Source organism: Nicotiana sylvestris, chromosome 2 (assembly GCF_000393655.2).
Source record: "Nicotiana sylvestris chromosome 2, ASM39365v2, whole genome shotgun sequence".
In the NCBI taxonomy this organism is placed as follows: Eukaryota; Viridiplantae; Streptophyta; class Magnoliopsida; order Solanales; family Solanaceae; genus Nicotiana; species Nicotiana sylvestris.
The window spans coordinates 98,906,819-98,933,406 of record NC_091058.1 but is presented as its reverse complement, the minus strand read 5'-3'; positions in this window follow the sequence as shown (position 1 = coordinate 98,933,406).

The following is a 26,588-nucleotide window of genomic DNA, read 5'->3' as shown; positions in this document are numbered from 1 at the left end:
CTATTGTTCCCTCACTTGTCACGATAACTTTGATTTCTGCTTGGAAGACCTCGCTTGTCACTCGTTAAACACTTTCTTTGTTGACCTCATCACAGAGAATACCTTTGACCCGTTCACCCAACATCCTCTATCTGTTGCACTGTTCGCGAATTGAAATGTACCAAACCTTTGTATGTCTCATGGACCCCAAAGCATGTTGATTACTACCAACTCAGTGCGCTTATTGTTCTTTCCTGACTTATGACACTGATGTGCTGGCCAGATCCCGTTTTGTGCAATCGGAAAGTTGGTGGCAGATTTTGAAGTCATTTCTCCTTATTTTGACCAAACAGACTCAAGAAAAGGAAGTAAACAAGACAAAAGGAACATAGTAAAGGACAAAGGAAAGAGGTGATTCCTAACAAGAAGACTACAAAGTAGAAACCTATCAGATGTGAATACCAACTCTAATGACCATGACATGCACCTATAGCCTATTCTGTTGAGAAAGTCTGATGTTCAACTCCTGTTATACCTCTAAACCATGAAACTGGGCTTTAATGCTTCGATTATCCAATCTGATTCACAATCCTTATTCGACTTGTAATGCTGGAAGGGTTTTCACTATCAAGCCTCTCTCATTTTGTTCTTTCTCTCAACTTACCGTCGTCTTACGGTGCCCACGAGGTTTTTCACCAATAGGACTCTCCCATTTTTTACCTTTCTCAGCTCCCGTCGCCTTACGGTGCCCGTGAGGGTTTTCACCAATAAGACTCTCTCATTTTCAACATTTTTCTGCTTGGACCAGAGTGTTGCCCCCGATATGCATTACCTCTCCTTGCTTGACTTGGCATTTCTCGAAGACTGATCGGAAGGTCTTTCTTTGGACCGTAATGTGGGATTTTGGATAGGGTTAAAAAGAAAGGGTATCAAAAGGCTCAAAACAACTCATCATGCGTTCAAAATTATAACTTTCGGAACCAGATTTCTTACAACAACCACAACTTCTGCCCCAGATTCTTGCTTGGGGACTTTTGGATTTTTATTTTGATGAGACCGAACCGTGAGGTTGCCTACGTATCCTTAAAAGGAATCAGGTCAAACGTAGTTCATGTCATAGAAATTACTTTGTTGTTGTGATTTTCTCTTTTCTCTTTTTGTTTTTTTTGTTGTTTTTTTTCTTCTTTTCCTTTTTTTCTTTTTCTTCTTTTCTCTTTTTCTTTTTCTTTTCTCTTTCCTTCTACTTTCTTTTTTTTTTTCTTTTTCTTTCTTTCTTTATTCTTTCCTTTTCTTTCTCTCTTTCTTTCTTCCTTTTCTTATCTTTCATGCTTGTGTTTCTGATATTCGCTACTGATTCCGAAAGAGGGGTATGAAATAAAATAAATAAGGCTCAAAAGGGGTGACGAGGGATAAAGTGTTTGGATAGAGGAACAAAGTGCCTTCGTCATTCCAACCTTCAAAACCTACCAAGTACAAACAACACAATTAAACAAATCAAGAAAAACATTCGTAACATCCTTTGTTTGCGCCAGAGTTGATGACCATACCCACGCATTCGCCTTCTACATTTGTTATATACAAAGCACCATTGGACAACACTCTCACTCTCATTACCGTGAACGGTCCCCCTACAAATTTGGGGCAAACTTGCCATTATCTTCACCTGATACAGCATGATGCATTTCAATAGTGTATTTTTATGTTCTACTTGCCCCAGTTTCACACAATTCGGGCCTGAAGTGATCTCAAAATGCCTTTACTTATTTCCCTCAAATGTCTTTACATCTTCAACATTGTTTCATTGCTTCGTGATTAAACTGACTTTTAAAACCAGGCTGAGAATTACGCGTGCATGTCACGTCACTAGAGTCAACAGGAAAAGGACCATAAAAGGAAAAGAGAACTAAACAAAAATGACTGAAAATAACAGAAAACAGAAACTTGCATTAGACAGATGGTGAAAGGGTTTGGACAACAAAACAGACAAACTAGACTGGGGTTACAAACCTAGAACAAACCTAGAAAATACTAAGTAGGCTACTAGACTAAACAAACTAGGCAAAATAAGAGGACAGAAGGGTTTGAGTCACAAGACAATATCTGGATTACAACCCTGAAATAACCCGGACAACAGAAATGACAACAAAATAAACCACCAAAACTCCCCTGGCTAACCAAGATAGGAGCGTCTTTCCAATTGCCAAGCTCGGCATCTTAGCCACTGAATTCTGCATCAATATTACTAGGACCTTCACAAACTTCCATCACATTGTTCTTAACAAATTACTTTTGGGTTCCCTTTGCTGGCTCGTTCTTAAGATCAGCCTCTGATAGCACTGAAAACTTTGCAGTGCGTGGACCTTCGAGGATCTCAGAAGAATTTTCATATTCCTTTTCAAAACAAATCATACTCACCATATGCGTCTCATTGCGAGCAGGCGATGGACTTTGGCTAGTGTCTGCTGCATCTGGATTTTGCACGACAATGTCACCTGCATCAATAAGCTTTTGAATTGCTTTTTTCAGATTCCAACACTTTTCTATGTCATGCCCCGGGGCATCTGAGCAATATGCGCCCCTTTGAGAAAAATCAAACTTCTTTGGAAGAGGATTTGGCATTTTTATCTGGATCGGCTTCAACATGTCCAATTGCTTCAACTTTTGGAACAAACTAGCGTATGACACTCCCAATGGGGTGAAAGCCTTTTCTTTTTTTTTCAGCACCCTCTCATTCTTAAATGTTTGATTGGTCCAGAAACCTGATCCAGGGGGTTTTCAGTAGGCTCGTGGGGGTGGATAGGCATTTTGTGGAGCTGGGTACTAAGAGAGTGATGTACGATTTTGGGAGTTCCGTGGAAAGAAGTGGCATTGGAGAGGATCATATGGTGCGTTAGGATATCCCCGGGGACGATGTCGAGGCTGGAAGTGTTGATCAGGAAAGCCCATCGGATCATTTTTTTTGTTTCTCTTTCTTCCACCCAAACTTATTGGGATGTTTTGAATGTCTTTCGAACAACACATGATTTTGCCTGACTTGATTCCCTCTTCTACCATCTTCCCCATTTTTAATACATCATTGAAAGGCTTTCCCAAGGCCGGGATCAAATGACTGAAGTAGGTGGGCCCCTGGGATTTTAGGAAGATCTCAACCATTTCTTCTTCACCAATCGGGGTATTGACTCGAGCAGCCTGCTCCCTCCATTTGAGTCCAAATTCTCTAAAGCTTTCCTCCGGCTTCTTTTCCATTCTGGATAGGGAGGGGCGGTCTTGGGTAACGCCTGATCCGTATTGAAAGTATCGAACAAATTCTTGAGTCATGTCACCCAATGTAGGCCACTCACCAACATCTTGACGATTATGCCATTCAAAAGCTGCCCCAGTCAAGCTCTCACTTAAATACGCCATCAACAAATCATATTTCTCGCCAACACTTCTCATTTTACTGCAATAATCCCTCAAATGGGCTACCGGATCCCCACACCCATCATACAAGTTAAACTTTGGCACTTTAAATCCCGCAGGCAGACGAACGTCGGGGGACATAGACAATTCTTTGTAAGATATGCTACCCTGGTCTCCCATTCCTTGCTTGTTCTTTAAGGATTGTTCTATGCCTTTCGGCCTCCTAGGTATCCCATATCGCCCTTTTCTTCCTGTGAACTTTTCATTTTCAACATGAGGTTCATCCCGCGAGCCCCGCTTGTATGAGTTAGGAACCTTGTGGGCAACCTTTGAGGGGTAATATTGGACATCGTGAGCTTTGAGTGGGTGTTCATTATTGGGGATGGTGGATAAGACAGGAGGGAAATTTTTGGGAAAGGTAATTGGAAGATGAGTGACGGAGCTACTAGGGTGGTTGGGAAAGCCATGATAAGCGGGTGGATCTGGAGAGTATGGGGGATCATCTAGCACTGTGACCGGTATTTGGGTAAGGGTAGTATTTAGGAAGCTAGGTGGTGGCGGGGGTGGTGCCTTCCCATTCATCCAGGCCTGATACATGTCCGACATGTGTTGTCTTAACATCTTCACCTCTTCAACCAACCCACTGTCCTGTTCAGCCAATTGCTTTTGGGCACCTGTATCAACCAACTCAGTTTTGTTGTTGTCTGCCATTGCCTTTTGACTTTATGCTGTGGAGAGGAGTCACTACTTCGAGAACCACAAACCAACCATCTTTCTGCCAAGAAGATATCAAAGGGAACAAAATGGGGTCATCCCGTTAGCGTTAGGGCATTTAACAGCAAAAATATCACATTGCATGTAATGCACCTAGCAACAATTAATGGTTCTAGAATGACTTCGAGGGTCATCAGGTCACTTGGCATCATCCCAGTTTTGTTCATTTCAATCTTCTCTTTTCTTTCTTTCCTGACACTTGCTTTCTAATTTCACTCTTTTCTTTCCTCTCATTTCTCACATCCCACAATTTCATTTTTCTTTCTTTTTTCTTTTTTCTTTTTTTTTTACTTTTTTCTTTTATTTTAACAGTAAAAAAATGATTCGATCGAACCCTATGTAGGTTGCCTACGTATCATGACGCCGCATGAATCAGATCTTTGCGTAGTTCTGGCATATCGAGAATAAAGCAAACAAACTAACGTTCTCCTTTTTTTTTACCTTAATGACTAATCCGATGAGAAAAGAGAAATAAAAGAAGCAAAACTTTTTTTTTGAATTTTCTTGACTTAATGTTCTATAACCTATTCTAAACTCAAGCTTAACGAATTTTCTTTTTCTTTTCTTTTTGGAAACAAATACTCTATTGAGGAAAAATCCTAGAAAAGAAAGATATATTTTTTGACTCCCTTTTTTTGTCTAAATTTTCATTTGATATCCCTGAAGAAAAACTTCGTAACGAGAAATGAAAAAAATAAAAACTGTTTTTGGATTTCAATTTTTGATTACCTAAAAGGGAAACTCTAATGATAAACAAAAGATAAAATATATTTTTTCTATGTACAACATCCTAAAGTTCTAATGAAAATAAAAAGAATTTTTTTTCATTTTTCACTAATTTCCCAAAGAAACACCTCAAAAGAAAAATCTTTTTGGATTTTGGAATTAACACCTTAAAGAAAGTTTTTAAAGAAGTACTAAAATAAAATTCTCTTTTATTTTTTTTTTTGAATTTTGGTCCTAATATACTAAAGGGAACATAAAAATAATTCATTTTAAGTCCTAGATATTAATTGCCTAAAGAAAAAACAACCTCAAAAAATTTCTTTTTTTTTTTCATTTCTAGAATTAGTATTCTAAAGAAAATTTATAACGGAAATAAAAAATGCAACATCTCTTTTTTTTGGATTTTTGGGTTACAGCACATTTTCACATATAAAGCAGAAAATACAATAACAAAATACTTGACATTACTGTACAAAACTAGAAAGTAAAAGACGACATAAAAAAAACATAAAAATAAAATAAAAATAACAAGTATAAAAATCTCCTTAAGCAACTCCTGAATGCAATCCTGAACGGATGGTCACGGGGTGTCTGTCATGCTCAAACTTCGGTAAATAAATCCACACCTGTATAAGAAAACCTAAATCAACACTATGTGAGACAATTACATTCCCTAAGACACATGCAAGACATGATTGAGGTTATTTTTGCAAAATGACTTATTTGGCTAAAAGGTGGCTAGAAGTGCAAAATTTGGCTAAGACCCCGCAAAGCCAAGAACCTAAGATTTATTAGGAAGACCGGACCCTATGTGGGTTGCCTACGTATCACGTCCTGAAAGACGAGAATCAGGTATGCGTAGTTCGGGCAGATTGGATACGGGCGAGAAGAATAAAAACAACTGACATAAAGAAAACACATTTTTCCTTCTTTTTTTTTCGAACAATGATGAAACATATAAAATCTTTTTTGGATTTTCTCTTCTTTTTTTTTCGATTTTTTTTTTTTTTGATTTTTGAAAAATGATAAAAAGTGCAAAATCTTTTTAATTTTCAAACTCTTCTCTTCTATTTTTTTAAACAAAAATGTAATAGAAAACATAATTAGGCCTCGCTCGCTTTATCCTCACACTTCACCCTCTCTTTTTCTTTTTTTATCATTTCTTCACTTGCCCCCAACTATCATTGGTCCGCCAAATGACCCTTTTACCCTTGAATAAATGCAACATGTAGCACATAGGATGCATCAAGATGGTCTTTTCATTTCAGGTGCACCTGTCCTAGACAGACCCAACCCCTGTGTTGAGTCTCTAAAGTCAAAATGCACATGATGCAAACACACGTTCCTACTAGGGATCCGGCATGAGGCTGTATTTTTTTAGGTTTAAATCCTGCGGTTTTGGTCTAGACTTGCGGTACCCGAGCGGAAAACTGGGGCCGAGGAGGGGGAGACATACCGGGAGTACTGAAGTCTACCCGGCCTTGTCGCTTGCCCAGCCTCGTTCTATTTGGTATAATTTCTACAGAAAAAGTGGGTCACGCGAACGTGTGCACCATTTTCAGAAGACTTGGAGGGGTGGCGTAAGAAGACAATTATATACAATTCCAACAATATCAAAGCGGTAAACAGATAGCAATTGGCATAAAGGTTCACAGAATACAGTATTATGAACAATAAATAAAGCCAAGTAAAAATCATGAAACAAGCTCGAATTCTTGAACCTTGAACCAGAGATTCTGGGTTCGATCCCCAGCAGAGTCGTCAGAGCTGTCACACCTCCTTTTTAGCTACACCCCATAAAGGGCATAAATATAAGGGAGTTTTTTCAATTAAAGGATAATCGAAACGGGATTGTTTATTTTTTTAAAAATCAGAGTTGCCACTTGGGAGATTTATGGTGTCCCAAGTCACCGGTTTAATCCCGAGTCGAGGAAAAGATTGACTCTGTACTACAGTCTGCGAACACAGAAATCCGGGTAAGGAATTCTGTTAACCCGGGAGAAGCTGTTAGGCACTCCCGAGTTCCGTGGTTCTAGCACGGTCGCTTTGATCATACTTGGCTTGTTAAAATTGTTTAATTATTGATTTTAGAACCTATGTGCATTTATCCTTTACCTTTTTAAAATCACTTGATCATTCGTAATTAAAGAATTGAGTTACACGTACGTATACTCTTTTCCTTTGGCGCGTCAAAAATCATGTCACGCGAATGTGTCCACGATTAATGACGCTTTGTTAATTATTAGGAGGATTTGGCCGAAGTTGCGCGAACGCATACCTCGAGTTACTTTTAGAATTAAATTCGTCACTATGTTACGCGAACGTATACACAGTCACAATAGTAGTCTAAGTTAAGCCTAAAGCAGACTACGAGTGTTTAAGGTTATTCTATACTAAGTTAAGATTAATGTGAGGGCCATAGATTATTCGCTAAATGGCACACCTCGAATTATTTTAAGAAAATGGTTATATATTTTAAAGGCAAACTAAAGGTGCTCCTATTTTTAATTTAATTAAAAACTAGTTATCACAACCACATCACGGAAATCGTACCCGTAGTTGTAATAATTTAATTATGCCTAATTTAATCATTAGAAACATTTTCATTCACCATCCACACAAACATATAAAATCTACAACCAAGCAAAAAGAACAAAGAGAATCCAAAGTAATTGAAAATACGGAAGTTACAAATAATAAGAGAACATGTGACCAGAACCATTTTGCTTAATCAGTACATCACCACATTCCATGATAGGGTTGTATGCATGCTTTAAGTCATTAAATGGATAATTAAAATAAGAATGCAAAATATCTGTTACCAAGAGAATTAGTGTTACATGTATTTTGAAGGAAAATGATATTCTTTTTTTATTTTTTAAACTAATCACTATGAATCTTTCATTCAATAGCTAACAACAAGGATCAACATGGTTGTTAAATACTGATTCTTTCGCCTCAAAATCCAGAAAAAATCACCCCAAACAAATTAGCCAACTTCTTATCATTTTGAACCAAATTTGTTATACAAAAAAAACACACAAAAGAGAACATTAAAATGAACGATTCTGTCCGGCGACAATAGAAACAGAAGCGCAACAATTTTTTTTTACTTTTTCCTAAAATATGCTGGACACTTTCTTAAACCCTCTTTTATTTTAAACTTTGAATTTTAAATACAAGGAAAGCATATACTCATTCAATAATTAGAAAGCCAAAAATAAAATACTCTACATGAGCTAACAAAGAGATGAAAGTCAATAGCAACAAAACAAATTAACAAACCAATACAGTATTATTATCAAAAGCACAATAAAATAGAAACTGAACTTACATGGAAAATACAAGAATTGAATCCAACGACCTCTGGATGAAACTACGATCCAAACCTCGAAACTCGCCGGAACCGCGACAAAATTCAGGAACGGACCTCGAGTCGGCACCTCTGATTTGCTCTGTTTGGACGATGCTTTCCAGACCATTTTTGTTCTACGTTTTACTCTATTGCGGGTGGTGTTGCTTGTCGATTTTGGTAGGGTCCAGGATTTCGAAATCACGACTGAAGGGTGTTCTCTTGGAATGGAGAGAGGCGAGGTCGTCCGTTCTTTGTTTGTGTATGTGTTTCGTTCCTAGATTTTGGGGTGTTGCTGGTTTTTCCGATTTGGAGGGAGGTGGAGACCGATCTTTGCCAATCAAATTCCGAGGAGGACAAAAATGGTTGTTGCTGTTGGTTGTTATGTTTTTTGACTACTGAAGCTCTTAGGCGTTAATCTGCTGAGAGCTACCTGGAATGAAGAAGACAATGGATTTTAAATGGAAGGTTGCCATTCCTTTTTTATTGGAAACGGCGGATGGTGGTTTTTTTTAGGCTTAGGTCAATTTAGGGATTAGGTACTATTATATAGGGGTAGGGATTAGGTTAGGGGTATGAGTCTAGTAATTATGGGCTTGAAAATTATGGGCCAGGTCCAAAATTAGGCCAAAAATGGGTTGCTCGAGCCCAAGTTTTATTATTTCCCCACGAACGAGAATAAAATATGATCTCATTTATTAATGAGTACTACTTAAATAAAATAACTGTTAACATAAGAGTGACTGTTAAAATAAACTATTTTTTTGTGTGTTTTTCAAGATTAAAAATGACTACAAAAATATTAATGAAACTATTTTTTTTTGTAATTTTTATTTTCTTGTAATAAAATAAAGTAAAAGAGTCAAATTAATTAAAATAACTATATTAGGCCTAAATTAAATATTTACATGCTAAAATATAAAAAATCTTGGGGAGGGTCAAAAATCACATGTCTACATATAGTATATGAATCCTATCTATGGTACTCCCTCCGTTCCAATTTATGTGAACCTGTTTGACTGGGCACGGAGTTTAAGAAAAAATGAAGACTTTTGAAATGTGGTTCTAAATAAGTCAAAAAGGGCCCCAGAGTATTTGTGCGGTTGTAAAAGCTTTTCATTGAGGGTAGAATTGTAAGTTTAAGCTAATTTTTACCAAATTTAGAAAGGGGTCATTCTTTTTTAAACGAACCAAAAAGGAAATAGGTTCACATAAACTGGAACAGAAGGAGTACAATTCTAATTATGGAAGTAAATCCCATGATTAACATAAACAACCGCCCTTGATTTGATATGTTCCGAAATTACCGCCATGATCTTCGACCAGTCACGGATATCTCACCTTTCCGATATTATGCAATCATCGATCTTGCCCGTTGTCTGTCCCATTTGGCCTCGATCACTACTGGACTCGATCTCATTAGGCATCTCGAATCCCGAACTTGGTACCCAATCTTCGTGCCTCGGTGCCCAGTCTTAGATCTTTCACCCTAGTCACGATAAATCAGTAAAATCGGATGGGTAGCCGTATACAAATAGATTATTTTGTACTGTATGATTTAATTATTGGTAGTAAATGAATCATTAGGTTCCCCTAGAAGAGTGAGATTTGACTCTCTTGTAGTGTGCAGTGTCTTTCAATTACCAAGAATAGTGGGTTCACTTAAAAATGTGTGATAAAAAAACCTTGGCCTCTGCCAACTTTCAGTGAGTTTATTTTGCTTTTGAATTGAATTCGAAGTATTCGACTAGGCGTAAGGGAGTCAAATGAGTGCTGGAATGCCTTTTAAAGAAGTGGAGCAACAAACTCCCCTATAGTCCTATTTATTATAAATGAACCTTGCATTAATAATTTCCGATCCGCCATAACTCCTGTTGCATTCTGTGGTATGGCCATGAAAATGAACCATGAGGTCAAAAAAAATAAAAATTAAAATCATGTCATGTTGGGGCTTGGCCAAGGTAGGGTAGGGCCACCGGTTACGATGTTTGCATATGCCTCACATGCTGGGAAGGAACCCTTTCTGGTTGTCCTTTTGGTTGGTAAATTTTGAATCATTATTAATAGACCTAATTTTCTTGACCAGTTTAACATTATAGAATGTCACCTAAGTTACCAACTTATGGCATAAACGATTACGTGTAGTTGGCTTCTAAGTACTCCATTTGTTGCATTAATGTAATGTGTTTGAATCAGATGTGGGTTTTAATATGTTCATTCGACTAAGAATATACTCAATCTGTTCTCTTTTACTAGTCCATTATTCACTTTTGCACTCCCCTTAAAAAATCACTTATTACAAGTTGATTTTACTAAATTATCCTTATTGGTAATTAAAATCCTATCAATAAAGCAATAATTGGAAAGTGTCGATACTTAATAAGGATAAAATTTAATAATAATATGCCTATCAAAATTTATCAAAATGGACAACTAAAAGAAAACAAGTATTTTTAATTTACTGGACTGGTAGAAGCTAGGGAATGAAGGGAGTATTTAGCGCTAGTGAAAAAAAATACAATTTAAGGTGTTCTGCAAATTTAATTTATAGGGAAAATATCACATCCTTTACATAGTTAAATGATTATCAATTCTTAAAGGTTTTAAGTTTGTAAAAAAAAAAAAAAAAAAAGTAACGCAATACTGTTTAAACGCATTGAAGTAGTCCATATATTCTATTTTATGTGGTACGACTTTCTTTTCTAATTTGTTGTAAAAAAGAATGAGACACATATTTAGAAAATATTTAACATTAAACTTCTCATTTATTCCTCATGATATGATTTTTAAGGCACACATCAATAAAAATGTACTATATATCTTGTGCTAGACCGCAAATTTTTAAAATATTTTTTATTTTTTAAACTTCATGTCCATCAAATATGTTAACGTAAAATGGCATGGAGGAACTATTACAAAATGGAAAGTGTATTCCAAATACAAACAAAAAGGAGTAAATATCAATCCTTATCCCTTTTTAGTGCGGTTGAAGGCCGGTGGACAAATAGCACCCCTAACGAATTGTCTCACTTAGGTTGGTAGTAGTAACCCATGAAAAGCATTAGGATGGAGAAATTAGTGGAGTGAAAAAATAGGACACATTTTCCTAATTCTACGCAGATATGTCTATTTTAGTTCGTGAAAGTTGGAATAAGCCCCAAACAATTACTGAGGTTTCTATTGGTTGCATCATACGACATGCACGAATAGTTTGTGCATGTAGTTGCCAAATTCTACAATGATAATCATGTATGAATACATAAATTCTCCGTCGGTGGTGGGATAATGTTTAAGTGATATGACTATGCCCAAACAAATGAAACGAAACAAATTAAAGGATTGATTTTTGGTACATGTTGTGATGGCTCGGCAGGCCGTGATTGTTGGCTCTTATTTACCCTTTTATAGACGTCTCATTGATTCCAATGCCTGCTTCCCTTGTCCCGTCAATTTGACGTGGGGCATCACCTCTTGCTTGATCTTTTGTACTATTTTGTATTGTTATTTAGCTTTAAATTTTGGGATTGTACTATTCCCCATCAGTTTGTTTATTGTTTTTAGTTTTGCTTTTGGGGGTAAAAATCAAATGTTGGATGGAATAATTTTGAGCTTGTTAGAAGTTGTTTGGGGTAGATCTGGTGGAAACATAGAGGGACTTGTTTGAAGGTGTTTGGATGAGTAGGGTGTGCATTCGATTTCTCTATTATTCGATATGGACCTATTGATTTTTATTTTAAAAAAATACAAACGAAAAAAGTTCGATTTTTTCTATTTCTGAGAATTATTCATCATATTAGGCAAAGATATACTCACAAGGCATTAAAATATATGAAACGAGAGGGCATGCAGAAAACTAAAACAAGAAAGAGACGAAGGAGAGGAGCAGTGCATAGGTACGTTTTTCATTGGAGTAAATGAAGCAGAAACACATGCAATGCAGAATAGAGCAGAGAAGAGAGGAGGGTGTAGACATAAATAGACATTGTGATTGACGTTTCGTCTTTCTGCTTGCTATTTGCACTAGCTAGTGACTTCATTGACTTGTCATAGTGCATATTACTCCCCTGTTAATGTGCCTTTTTTTCTTCCTTTCTTTGAATGGTAAGAAAATTTCCATTGCATGAATAAATAAATTACGATGCACATAAACTTTAGCTGATATTTCATGCAATGAAATGACAAGACAAGATATATTCGAGGATCGACGCTCTAGTCTGACTCTGACCCAAAAGAACAATTGGCCGTGAATTATTTTTGTTGGAAAATAGTCTTTGGCTGAGCAAGAATTTTCAAAAGAATGTTTGTAATATTCCTTAGTCACTTCACTCATAATCTTCAGATTTTAAATTGAATGGTTTGATTGTTTCATGTGGAAACAGAGTGTAATTAGGTTACAAGGAGGACCCTAATTAGAGAATACTTAGCTTATCATCTTGATTGTGTAATCATTTTCATTAAAAATGATTTATCCCTAGTTGTTAACATGCGAAATTGAAAGAGAGATTGACAAAATTTGTATCTAGGGCTTAAAAGAAGAGAGAATTGGGGAGAAAAACATCTTGCATTTCTGTAAAACCAAATAAAATGCTAAAATCCAGAACCTTCTGTCTCTCTACCTATGTATATATTTTGGGCCTCTTAACTAAGCTATTCATAAATAAAAAACTGGGCTAGGCCCAAATACCAAATACAAAAGAGCTAATATCGACAGCAGCCCAACTTGCTTCATGTAATCCCAACAACCCCCCCCCCCCGCTCAAGTTGGAGGGTGAACACACGCCCAACTTGCCAGTCAAAGTGCGATGCTGCAAACCTGTCAAAGGCTTAGTAAAAATGTCAGCCATTTGAGAAGAAGTAGAAACATGAGATAAAGAGATGAGGCCATTGGCTAATTTGGTGCGAATAAAATGACAATCGACTTCGATGTGTTTAGTGCGCTCATGAAACACTGGATTCTTGGCTATGTAAATAGCAGTCTGGCTGTCGCACAAAATAGGAATTGGAGCATCAATAGAAAGACCCAAATCAGATAATAACCGGACCAACCAGGCTAGTTCAGCCACCACCTTACTCATAGCCCTATATTCTGCTTCAGCTGAAGACAAAGAGACGATATGCTGCTTTTTAGATTTCCAACTAAGAAGACTACCACCCAAATGAATGCAAAAACCAGTGACAAAGCGTCTAGATTCATGACAAGCAGCCCAATCACTATCACAACTAGCAAGCAGAGAGATATCAGGAGAATTACTGAGAAACACCCAAAAGTAGAAGTCCCTTTTAAGTATCGCAAAACATGCAAAGCAGTAGCCATATGTGGGACCCGAGGTGTCTTTAAAAACTGACTCAAATGCTGGACAACAAAATATAAGTCTGGCCGAGTATGAGTCAAAAAATTGAGCTTGCCAACCAAACTTCTATAAGATTCAGGCTTAGGTAATACCTCACCAACATCAGAATGTAACTTGTGAGCAATGTCTAAAGAACTGACCACTTTAAAAGCATCAAGACAATTATACTCAAGAAGCAAATCAGAAATGAACCTCTTTTGATGCAAAAGGACCCCAGACTTGTGATAGAATACTTCAATACCCAAAAAATAGTTAAGCAAACCTAAGTTTTTGATCTTAAACTGAGCATCAAGGAAACTCTTAAGGGTAGAAATTTCAGACAAATAATCCCCAGTTAAAATAATGTCAACAACATAAACTGCTAGAAAAACAGAACAAGACTCAGTTCTCTTAATAAGCAAAGAATAGTCATTTAAAGAGTGAGAGTATCCCCTGGAATAAAGGGCTTGAGACAGCTTTGCATAACACTGTCGAGAGGCCTGTCTTAGCCCATAAAGAGACTTTTGCAGCTTGCAAACTAAAGTAGCAGATCCAGAAGAGGAGGACTCAATAGAAAGGCCCTGAGGGAGTTTCATATAAACTTCCTCATCTAAGTCCCCATGCAAAAAAATATTATTAACATCTAATTGAAACAAAGGTCACTGTTTTTTAACTGCAATAGCAACTAAACATCTGACAGTACACATTTTAACCACAGGAGAAAAAGTTTCATTAAAATCAATCCCCTCTACTTGAGTATCACCTCGAACCACTAATCTTGGCTTATATCTTCCCACACTACCATAAACTTTATACTTTATTTTATAGACCCACTTACTGCCTATGGGCTTCTTACCAATAGGAAGCTCAACAATTTTCCAAGTTTGATTTGCTTCTAAAGCCGCAAATTCTTGTCTCATTGCCTCCTGCCAAATAGGAATGGCAGCAGCCTGAGCGTATGAATAAGGCTCCACTGGAACATGTTGTGTAGTGGAAGTAGAGGTAGAGGTGGAGCAAGAAATAGAAGGAGGAAGGTTAACAACATAGTCTTGGAGATGGGAAGGAAGATAATGGGATCTGGTGCTTTTCCTAAGCTCAGAAGGAGGGGGTAATACATTATCAGGTGAGGAAGAAGAAGGCACAGAGTCATCAGAAGGAGAGGAGGTAGCAGAAAGAGGGATAGGAACAGATGGAGAAGTATCATAGAACAAAGGAAAAGAAGGAGAAGAAGAAAGAGTAGGAGCAGAAGAGGGAATCTTATAAGGAAACACAGATTCATGAAACACAACATCTCTGGAAAATAAAATAGACTTAGTTTGCAAATTGTATAACTTGTACCATTTTTTGGCAAAAGGATACCCAACAAATACACATGGAAAAGCTCTAGGGTGAAACTTATCCCTGTGACACTTGGGGACTGTTGCATAACATAAACAACCAAAAGGCCTTAAATGAGAATAAGAAGGGGGATGACCATATAATAATTCAAAAGGGGTTCTTTTGGATAAAACTGAAGATGGAAACCTATTAATAAGGTAAATTGTTGTCAATAAACAATCTCCCCAAAATTTGATAGGAAGATTGGATTGAAACAACAGAGCTCTTGAAGTTTCAAGTAGGTTTCTATGTTTTTTCTCAACCACACCATTCTGTTGTGGTGTGGGGGGAAAGTTGTTTGATGGATTATCCCATTATCAGAAAAAAATTGGGTGGCTGATGTAGAAGATCCAAGCTCTAAAGCATTATCACTTCTAATCTTATGGACAGAAAGGTGAAATTGGGTTTTCACCATGGTTATAAATGCTTTAAGCATAGAAAATGCATAGCTTTTAGAGTGCAAAAAATGTGTCCATTCTGCTCTGCTATAGTCATCAACTATGGTAATAAAGTACTTAGCTCCAGAATATGTTTGAGTGTGGTAGGGTCCCCATGTATCAACATGAATAAGTTGGAACAGAGAGGTAGACTGAGAAGAGCTATCTGGGAAATGTAACCTAGGTTGTCTAGCCAAGGGACAAATAGGACATGTAAAAGATTATTTAGCTGACAGGTCATTAGAAATACAAGGTATATTTTTCATTTGCACAAAAGGAACATGTCCTAATCTATGATGCCAAAGGACATCATTTTTATTCACAGTCTACTGAACAGTACAAGATGATAAAGGAGAAACAGAATTTGAATTCATAACTGGCTGATTTGCATGCAATGAAAAATTAGCATTTTGTACCACATTATTAAAGACAGAAACAAAATTATCAATATCAGGGACAATAGAATTAGAGAGTCCAGAAGGAGCAAAATGATCAAGGTAGAGCTTGTATAGTCCTTGGTCCATTCTATCAAGCTCCAGAAGCTTCTTCATAGAATGGGCCTGTAGAAGTATACATGAGAAAGAAGTGAATAGTACATTACAATTGAACTGGATAATCAATTTGCTCACAGAAATCAAATTATAATGGAAGGTAGGAATGTACAAGACATGATGGAGGGTAAAAGATGGCAACAAAGTTAAAGAGCCTGTACAGGTAACCTTAACCTTGTAACCATTTGGCAGAGAAACTAGATAGGGGACTGGAAGAGGTGTGATGTTAAAGAGAAGATTATTGTTAGAATTCATATGATCAGTTGCCCCAGAATTCACTATCCAAACCCTTCAAGCTACACTAGTTAATATGCGCACAGTAGAACTACCATTCAAACACATAGGGGAAGAAGAATTAATAGCAGCAAAATTGGCAGAGCCCATGAGATTTGGCTGAGAACTAGATTCACCTAGTGTAGACTGTTGGAGTAGGTTCATCAACTGAGTGTACTGCTCATTGGTCAGGCCAGGAGCCAAAGAGTCTTGTCCAGGTGAAGAACATGATGAAGGGGGTTAAGAAATCCCAGAAGACTGCCCCTCAACACTTGCAGCAGTACCAAATCTTCTAGATTGCCCCTTTGTAAATTTGAAATTTGGAGGAAATCCATGTAATTTGTAACATTTTTCAATTGTGTGACCAGGTTTTTTACAATACTTGCAAGGCAGAGAAACCTTGGTTTGATCAAAGTTCACCTTCTGGCCATTTTGATCAAAATTGACTCTTTGTGTGTACTGCTTTTGAGGTGGAGATTGGGGGGAAGGCTTGTTGAAATTTGCATTAAAAGAAGTTGATTCTGAGTTGAACTGAGTATTAGGGATAACCTGCCTCTGTTTTTCATCTTGCAACATGATGTTGTACACAGTATCACGGGATGGAACATGTTGCATCATCAAAATGTTGCTTCTAACCCCTATGTAGACCTCATTGAGACCCATGAGAAATTGATCAACCTTATCCTCTTCATTCTCCTTTTGGAGACCCACCTTAGCAGCACAAACACAAGAATTTGCATAACTACTGCACATAATCCCCAATTCATCCCATAGCTTTTTAAGTTTGTTGAAATATGAAGCAATATCAAGAGTCCCTTAGAAAGTAGAAGCAAGTTCTCTCTTTATTTCAAAAACTTTGGTTCTATTAACACTCCCATATCTATTATTCAATTTCAACCAGATACTTTCAGCAATCTCGGAATACTGTACACTCTCAGCTATATCCGATAATAACGAGCTAGATAACCATGATATGACCATATTATTGCACCTATCCCACTGCCTATATTGAGAAAATTCTCGGCAGGTTTAGCACAAGACCCATCTATGAACCCTATTTTATTTCTTGCAGATAACGACACGATCATACTACGTCTCCATCTTCCAAAACCAGTCCCCGAGAATGGCAGAGGAATAAGAGAAATGTCAGGGACATCAGAAGGAAGAAGAAACAACGGGCTAGAGGGCTCAGGAGTATATGTAGTGGCCGAAGATGTTTCAGGCACAGAATTAACCATGGTAGCAAGTAAATTAATAAAAAAACGAGAGAGTATACACCTTCAATAGAACAGCAACATACACAACTACACATGCAACAGGTTAGACAGAGAACGAATATACCGAACTTCTTTGCAACCTGAAAAAGCAAAGGCTGTGATAAAGAAAATGCAGCAGAAATCGACTAGCTCCGGTGAAATTGAGACAATGAAACTGAGAGAACACCAAAGCTTTATCCTCGAAAGAAAAACTCGTGCAGCAGAGGAGAAGAAAACCACACAAAACTTCTAAAAATTCTGACGGAAATTGAAAAATCTTGAATTTCCGGCGAAATCAGAAACCTCCGACGAAGACGAAAAACTCAACGAAATCAAATGAGGGTAACACCACTGGATAGAGAATGACGAGAATCATCGAATTTCCTGCTCTGATACCATGTTAAAATACTAAATTGAAAGAGAGATTGACAAAATTTGTATCTAGGGCTTGAAAGAAGAGAGAGAATTGGGGAGAAAGATATCTCACATTTCTTAAAACCAAATAAAATGCCAAAATCCAGAACCTTCTGTCTCTCTACCTATCTATATATCTTGGGCCTCTTGACTAAGCTATTTATAAATAAAAAACTGGGTTAGGCCCAAATACCAAATACAAAAGAACTAATATCGAGAGCAGTCCAACTTGCTTCATGTAATCCCAACACTAGTTTTTAGCAATTTCTTTTGTATTCCCTCCTTACAAATTCTGCGTCTAACACTGCTTAAAGAGAAAGAAAAGCTACTAGAGTTGTGTATATATCACGGTAAAATCTCATTTATTTACTGCGTGGTGAAGTTTAGAGTAATATTTGGGGATCGGATAACAGGTAGGTATAATAAAGCTATAGCTTCTATAGTTTATATGAAAACTGAAAGTTCCCATAATGATATTCAAATGAGCTTGGGGTGTGAGGGGGTGGATGAGGCAGTTTTGGGATGAGTTCCTGCATTTATTTTCCAACCAAAGTTAATTAGATTCATACATATTTTAGTGGAGTTGGTTTTGCAATATCAAAGCTGTGTTGGACTTACTTTTGAATAAGCGAATGTGCAGGTAGCTTTCCACGAAAGATAATTGGAATGATGAACCTAAGTCCACCAGACACATGTCACACACTAAATAATATTTATATTGACTATCTCAAAAAAAGAACTTAACGTAACTTACAATAGCATGTTATTTTTCAATTTTATGAATTAATATGATAAGCTTGACGTGATGAGATACTTGTTGTTGTAGATAAATTTAACTAATAGCGTAAAAAAGTATAATAACAGTTCATATAACTTAATACAATCTTCTGTTTTCTTTTTGCTCTACAAGTTAATCTACATGAAAACTGGATCAACGTACTGAATTCCAAACTAAATATTCTTATACTTTTAGTGAATTGTTTAATATAAATACAGAATTTATGTAAAAATTACTGGGTTCACGGGAACCCGTACCCTTTGCTCTACCTCCGCCCCTGTCTTCAAGTCATATAGGGGGGTTAATCAGATATTAATGAATGGCTAGCTACTTCCGTTATTAGTGGATGTCATTGATGGAAGTCACTATCTATTATTCTATTTCAAACCCAATGCTCGGGATATTCAACAAGTTTAAGCATTAGCATGTGGTAAGTGTTGGAATAATTCATAATGCAAGTCAAATTATTTTTTTTGAAATTTCATTTACAACCAATAGCCATGAGTTTTTTATTTATTTTTCAAATGTCCTATCTATTTCTAAGTGACCTCTTGCATGAAGCCTTAAAGCCAAGTGTTGAATGACTTTGTGTAAATCTACCATATGTCTTCATGCATGGAAGATAAGATACACTTGTTAATATTGGAGCCAAGTGGACTAATATAATGGGACAAGTGTCAAAAGACTTTGGACGCTTGTCATACATGCAACCTCTTTAATTGCCTATATATAGGTTATGGATTAGCCATCATAATCACTAAATCTTAACCAAGAATTCATCTTGCTAATCATTACTTTTCTTCCTACAACATTCTTTAATTTTTGTAACAACTACAGAAAATACCTTCATCTTCTCTTCTTTCTTGGCAACTGTTTTGTGCAAATTCTAAACTTTCAGCCACGAGTGCACATGTTTGGAGGTGCTGTGGAACCTTGGGGAGCGACCGACCTTAATGATTTGCACCTAGTCGGGCCGAAATCGCTTTCAAGGTTGTGGCTTGCCACGACACAATATTTTTGATAAGTTGTTCTTCTTTCCTTCTTGTTCTTAGTCAATATTATCTACTCATTTTTCTTACAGTCAGTTCACTACTTAATTCATGGAAAGTTTCATTTTATTGCAATGAAGTTATTAAATTATTTTGTGTAATGGAAATAAGTGTAAAAAAAAAGTTACCAAAGTATATATAACGCCACTAATAGTGGCGCTATACCGTAATGTTAACTGTACCGTTACTGTATAGCGCCACTAATAGTGGCGCTATACTGACAAACTTACATAGCGCCATTAATAGTGGCGCTATATGTCTTATACCTGAAGACATAACGCCATTTATAGTGGCGTTATACCCCTTAATACAAATCCCCCATCTTCTTCTTCTTCGTTCCATCTTCGTCTTCCATCTCCCTCTTTTCACTTCTGGTCCCCCCCCCCACACACACACCCCACCGATCTGCCCAATTTTTTTAAAAAAAAAAAATTTTTGGGTCCCCCGTCACATAAAAGTTTAATATTTGAGGTCCCACTGTCGAGTAGAGCTTCGTGTTTTAGTGGATTCATTCTTTCGGAGTCAAAATTTCGATCTATCTACATTTCAAAAATTCTAAATCGAGGTATTTCGATTTATTTTAAGTTGAAACTTTTATAACAATGCATATTACTTGATTTGTATGTGTTCTATTTCGGTTTGTGTTTATTTTTTCCGAAACTAGCATGTTAAATTTTATCCGGATTTAATTTTAGTGTTGTATAAAAATATGTAAATTAGTCTAAAAATGTGTTTGTTAATATCCTCATGTATATTTATGTGTTTTTATGCCGTTTAGTTTAGATTATTTTTTAGCGTAGTAAAATGTATACTTTATTAGCGTAGTAAAACGTAGACCTTTTTAGCGTAGTAAAACGTAGACCCTTTTAGCGTAGTAAAATGTAGAGCCTTGTAGCGTAGTATTGTGTAGTAATTGTTTAATTATATTATATTCTAGCACGAAACCCATATATATCTAATTATGGTGCCACTGGGCCACAGAAAATCTAGCACGAAACCCATAATTATATATATATATATATATATATATATATATATATATTACAATTTAGTTATTAAATAAATATGAATAAAAATTATTAAAAAAACATAAAATTATTAATGATAGTTGGTACCACTGAGTTTTAGAAAATCTAGCACGAAACCCATAATTATAAAAATTATATATATATATATATATAATTGTTACAATTAAGTTATTAAAAAATATGAATTTAAATTATTAAAAAAACATAAGATTATTAATGATAGTTTTGTACCACTGGGCACGAAACCCATAAGTTTATATATAATTTTATACAATTAAGTTGTTAAAAAATATGAATTTAAATTATAAAAAACACACATAAATTTTAATGATAGTTATTAAAAATTATGAATTTTCAGTTGACGACATGGATGCACCTATACATCCCGGCCCTCGGACGTCGGAGCTACTACCCCTACAGCCCCAGCATAGATCCGAGCATATATGGGGGGGGAGTTGCTTCCGCAGACTTTTCGGGGGAGGAGAGTGGATTTATTGTGGGAGTTTTTGACTCCTCCCCGCGTTCTACATCCCCGTGTGGTCCATCACCTGGAGGAAATGGGATTATATAGGATCATTAGCATTGGCCGGATACAGCTCGACTATGCTTTGATCACGGCGTTGATTGAGCGGTGGCGACCGGAGACGCACACTTTCCATTTGCCCATCGGCGAAGCCACCATCACACTCCAGGACGTCGAGATTTTATATGGCTTGTCCACCGATGGCTTGCCAGTTTTACTGCCTGGGAACATGAGATTTTTTAACCGGGCTGCATATATGGATATGCTGCACAGGCTCACGGGCTTCAGGTCCGAGGACCCAGATGTAGCAATTGGGAGTAGTCGTATGCAGTTGGTCCCCATTAGAGACCACTTGGTGCAGATCCACGATACTATCACCGACGACTCAGCGGAGGTGGATGTGGAGCAATATACGAGGCTGTTGTTGCTCCTTCTATTTGAGGGGGTCTTGTTCCCGAACACTTCGGGGAACCTAGTGAGCCTTCATTTTCTGCATCATATTGCGGACTTTGATGATACAGTCAGCTACAACTGGGGTGGTGCTGTCCTATCTTTTTTGTACAGGCAGATGTGCCGGGCATCCATGGGCACACAGAGAGACGTTTGTGGCTTTCTGCCACTTCTACAGGTGACAACTTATTCAAATAATTTGTTGTTTAGTTCCAATTCTACCTAGTTAGAGTTAATCTTTACGTCAACTTTCTGTTTTAGGTTTGGGTGTGGGAGCGATTTCTGCAACTTCGGCCACCTCTACCACAGCTACCGGATAATGTACATATTCCTGATCTCCCTCTAGCTTGTAGGTGGGTATTGCATCGTAGACTTGCACGAGAGTATCATGGCCATCATAATCTCCCGTTCTATAGGGATGTGTTGGATTTTCTGGAGGATGCACAGGTGAATATCTAACTAAACTTACCAATTTATTTTTAACTAGGTGTTGCACAAACTAAAGGTTTGTGTTATTATTTGATAGTTCATTTGGACGTTGTACAGCGAAGAGCTGATAGGTACCCTGCCAGCGTATTGCACGCACGGTCGCCATATTTGGAGGGCTTCCGTCCCTCTCACGTGCCTCGATATTGTTGAGCATCATGCCTCAGAGCGAGTATTTCGTCAGTTTGGATTTCCGTAGTCTATACCGACTCAGCCTGCATGGGACCCTTTACATTATGAGAGGGATGATAGGATGAGAGTGGATGACACATTTATTGAGTGGCTGACAGCGCAGTTGGGTATTTGGGACAGCCGAGGGGACTTGACCCCAGCTCCGCAACACTTTCCTATCGACGTTTATATGGCATGGTACCGCACTGTTTCCCGACTTTTTATCGGGAACCCAGTTCATCAGGTAGATGGTCAATACGTCTCATACGCCGGGAGACATGAGGCTCTGGTATGTTTTCTGTTATTATCAATTACTTTAATAGTAATTTCTAGTCAAATACGTAGTTTATATTAAAAACTTTTGTGCAGGCGATTGGATTGCATACCGTATATCGTATGGGGCAGCAGATGCAGAGTTATGTCCACGACCCTGTGATCATGCAGGACTATAGTCGTCGCATAATGGATGTGGCTGCCCAGACACTGCAGCGAGGCCGATCGGATCAGCGTTTGGCACACCAGCCAGATTATGTTGACCTAGCCACATACCAGCGAGGTCGTGGTATGCCACGGGGTGGTGGCCGACGAGCTGCTGCTGCTCCACGACGACCTGCTGGTGTTGGACGACGCGGTCGTGGGCGGAGAGGAGGTCCCCAGCAAGGGGGCTTTGAGGCTCCTGCTGATGATGTTGCTGCTGATATGGGAGGTGGCATGCATGAGACCGACATGACGTCTTACAGCCTTGGCATTTATGACACTCCAGGGACGTCGCAGGTGACCCCATCGGGTCAATTCTTGATGATGGGCTCGGATTTTCAAGGAGTGGAGTTGGGTAGATATTTCCCTGGCCCGTCTACCACTGATGAGTCTCGACCGATCCGAGATTTTGATAGTGGGCACCGACTGAGTTATGGCAGCTCATCACATGCGCAGGTATGAGTTTATTAGTATTAATTTTATTACTGTTTTTACTATAACTTATTTATTTTGTTTTAACTTTATTAATTTACTTTTTTAGGCTTCATGCGATGCTGCGACAGATGACTACATTCAGGATCCAGACACGATTATGGTAAGACAATATAAATTTTTGTGAATTGTTATGTAGTTTTCTATACTAAGTTTGATATTATTATGTAGCCTTCTACTGGACCTGACAGCACCACCGATACATGTCATCCTGTGCCGCACCGGCCATAAGGAGACGACTTGATGATGATGATCCTGATAGCGTACCCGGGCGGAAGGGGATGCGCCTCAGGCCAACGGCTACTTTGAGACACACCGGATGCGGGACACATTCATTCGGTCTTCCATATTTTTGTTTTTTTGGTGTAAATAATATTTTTTTGTACATTAACAACAATATTTAGTCGAATATGACAGTTACTTTTTTTAGTTCAAATTTCGTTTTATAGTTTTTGGTATAGTAACACAACAACTTAAACTTAACTTCCACTTAAATTAAAATAAAATTAAGTACAACAAACAAGGAAAACATTAGTACAATACAAACACAAACATAACAGGCCAACATAATAAAAAGACATGACATATGAAAATGACACTAAACACATACACGTAAATGTTCAGATACTCAGTTGTCATTTATTCTTCGCTCCAACCACTTAAATCGTTCTTCCATTTGTTCTTTTTCTTCTTCTAACTCTTTCACTCTCGCATTCACCTCCGCAAGTTCCCGTTTATATTTTTTGTTGCGTTCCTTGTGTGCTTCACAATTCCATTCAGCTCTCCATTTTTTATCTTCCACCTCCTTTAGTTTCTCCCTCATATCTGTAATAATTCTATCTGCCTCCTTTTGTATTCTATGCTGGTATAACAACATATTATGAAATTCATGTAATCTATCCCTGTAGTTTTCCTGATAACATGGTTCCTCAGCCCATTCATCAAATTCACAAGTAGGTTCGTCGGGTTGCTTGTACAACTTGTTCATATAGCACCAATAACGGCGTCCAACGTTAGCACCTTCCCACCCACAATCCATCATGCATGGTTTTCCACAAGAGCAAATTGGTGGACGACCATGTTGAGCCATTTGTGAACTATTTGCTTATAATAAAAACCTTACTTACTTTTAATGAAATATTTCTTGGGGGAAATTTTTAGCACACAAAATAAATACAATGACCCCATTATTTATAGGCTAAACAATACACATATAACGCCATATCTAATGGCGCTATATTAGATAGCGCCATATCTAATGGCGCTATATTAGATAGCGCCATATCTAATGGCGCCATATCATGATGTTGTTGAGACGACTTTATGTCAGCCGGTCACACATATCTAATGGCGCCATATCATGATATTTTCAGCTTTTTCAGTTCGACAAGACAAGACACACATAGCGCCATATATATAATTTGTGTATTAAATATCGTGATAGCGACAAGACAACACACATAATAAATATACCGATAATTATATTAAATTATTATTTAAATAGGTAAAAAGGGAAAGTACAAATCATAATTAACAAACAAAAAAATATTATTTCATAAATACTTAAATCGTATACATAACAACTAATTATTACAACATGAACTCATGGGTAGTTAGGTACAATAGAAGAACACCCGCCCTGAGCTTGATTATTGTTGCCACCCAAAGGACATTTTCTACGGTCGTGGCCTGTTTGCGAGCATATACCACATTTGCGTGCATATACGATATCACTAACATCCATTTGGTTCCGTATACGCGTTCTCTTCTGCACCTGTCTTTTACGCAAATAGGACTTGTTACACACCATTTTAAATGGTTCTGGGGGCCAGTAATGCTCAGAACCCACTGGTTGCAGCTGACCACTATATGTGTTTACGTATTTGGAAACACTATATTGTTGATCAATATAGTTGGTCTCCGCATAACCAACACGTTGAAAACACTTGATGGCATGTGAACAAGGCATGTGGTATATTGACCATTTCCCACATGAGCATAACCTTGTGGATTCATTTACAGTATGTACATTATTACCCCGATTATTATGGATAGCGGTGCGAACTTCAAAAATACCTCGTTCGTTATCATATTGCAAAAAGGAATGTCAATGTGCTCGCCGTCTGTATTTCTCTAATCTCTTCATAGGCACTGGCATAAATTCAACACCCATTTCCATCAATTTCGTTGCAGCTACAGACCGTTGTACAAACCTCTCCGCCATCTGCTTAAACGACATACGCACCATGGCTGTGACGGGCAATCCTCTTGCCGACTTTAATAACCCGTTGAAGGATTCTGACACGTTTGTAGTAAGAATTCCCCAGCGTCTGCCACCATCTGCATGCAACGTCCACTTTTCAGGATCATGTCGCATTAACCAACGATATGCTGCATCGTCTTCTTGCCTGATAGAATCCATATGCCTCCGGAATTTATGTTGTTGGTGGTCTGTTGCTGCCATCCACATCAAATCATGTAGATCTTTTTTGGGATGTGCCTTCTTGAAATTGGCCTTAAAGTGCCTCACACAGTAACGGTGGTATGCATAAGGTTCTTGCCAGGCAGGAAGGTTCTCCACAGAACTTAATATACCCCCGTGCCGATCAGATATTAGACAAATACCTGAACGATGTTTGACAACGTGCTCTTTCAAGTGGTTCAAAAACATTGTCCACGTCTCTGTGCTTTCATTTGCACAAATAGCAAAGGCTAGAGGAAATATCTGTCCATTTGCATCCACAGCCACGGCATATCAATAGCTTGATATCGTACTTTCCATAGACATGAGTTCCGTCTATGGATATTACGGGCCGACAATACGGAAAACCATCAATTGATGGCTTAAACGCCCAAAACACGTAATTGAATATATATTCTGGTTTACCCGGACTCCGCTCAAGCTTCCATTAATTAACTGCTCCGGGGTTAAAGTGCTGCAGTGCAGCCATGTAGCTAGGCAGATCTGCAAATGACTTATCCCAGTTACCATAGACTATTTCAAACGCTCTTTTGCGCCCAAGATATGCCTTTCTTTTAGTAATTGTGTGGCCATATTCCTGGTAGACTGCTGTAATGCACTCTTTGATTTTATACCTGATGGACGCTTCGATGTGCGGAATAAGTACAAGAGATATCAAGTCAATATCCAAGTTGAAGTGATTCCCGTTGAAAGTGTCCATTTCGCATGTGTGGGTGGGAATGTATTTACCCACTTTCCACATACCTGTTTTCTTCTTCGACGCACGCAACATCCAATTACA